Source organism: Fukomys damarensis, unplaced genomic scaffold, assembly GCF_012274545.1.
Source record: "Fukomys damarensis isolate Sample0158 unplaced genomic scaffold, DMR_v1.0_HiC HiC_scaffold_24, whole genome shotgun sequence".
NCBI lineage: Eukaryota > Metazoa > Chordata > Mammalia > Rodentia > Bathyergidae > Fukomys > Fukomys damarensis.
In genome coordinates this window covers 23,565,170-23,566,031 of record NW_022900936.1, presented here as the reverse complement: position 1 = coordinate 23,566,031, position 862 = coordinate 23,565,170, and positions in this window count along the sequence as shown.

Here is an 862-nt window from a genome sequence, read left to right as displayed (position 1 = left end):
GGATCTGAGCCTTTTCTTTCCTTTTTTTGATAAGATTAGCTAAGGGTTTGTCAATTTTATTTATTCTTTCAAAAAACCAGCTCTTTGTTTCATTTATTTTTTGTATCGTCTTCTTAATTTCAATTGCATTGATTTCTGCTCGGATCTTTATAATTTCCTCTCTTGTTCGAGCTTTGGGTTTTTCTTGCTCTTGTTTTTCTAGGAGTCTAAGTTTCATCGTTAAGTTGTTTATTTGAGCCCGCTCTGTTTTCCTAGTGTGGGCATTCAATGTTATGAATCAATATTATTTTCTTAAAGGTAAGTTAATAAATATGTTTAAAAACATTAATCCTTTAGCAAACAACATAAAACATGTTCTCATTAAGAAAATATCCATGTTTTTATTTTTCTTTACTCTTTGCCTTCAATTGTGCAGTTGTGATACTAGATGGAGATAAGAAAGGGAAAATTGAATGCCTCTTTTCAGAAGCCATCTTCTGCAAAACCATATCAAATATTTATACTAAAACTTTGGGGACAGTGCACTCGTAAAGACAAAAAAATGTATAAATAAGTTGGTCATAATCTATTCGAAGGTAGAGATATGTTACTGTGGTTTAAATGTATCCTCTTGAAATTCAGGCATTGCTAATGTGATAGGATGGGCCTTTCCACTGTGATAATGCCGTCAGAGCTCTTTCTTGTAATTAAGATTAGGTAATATTATGGTTTAGATTTAAAATGCCCCACCAAAATCTAATATGTTCAGAGGTGGGACTTTTGGAAGATGATAGGATCATGAGGACAGTAGACTTATCAGTGAATTAATCCTCTGAGGAATTCAGATCTGAATGTGTTGTTGAGATTTGGAGTCTAATCTGAA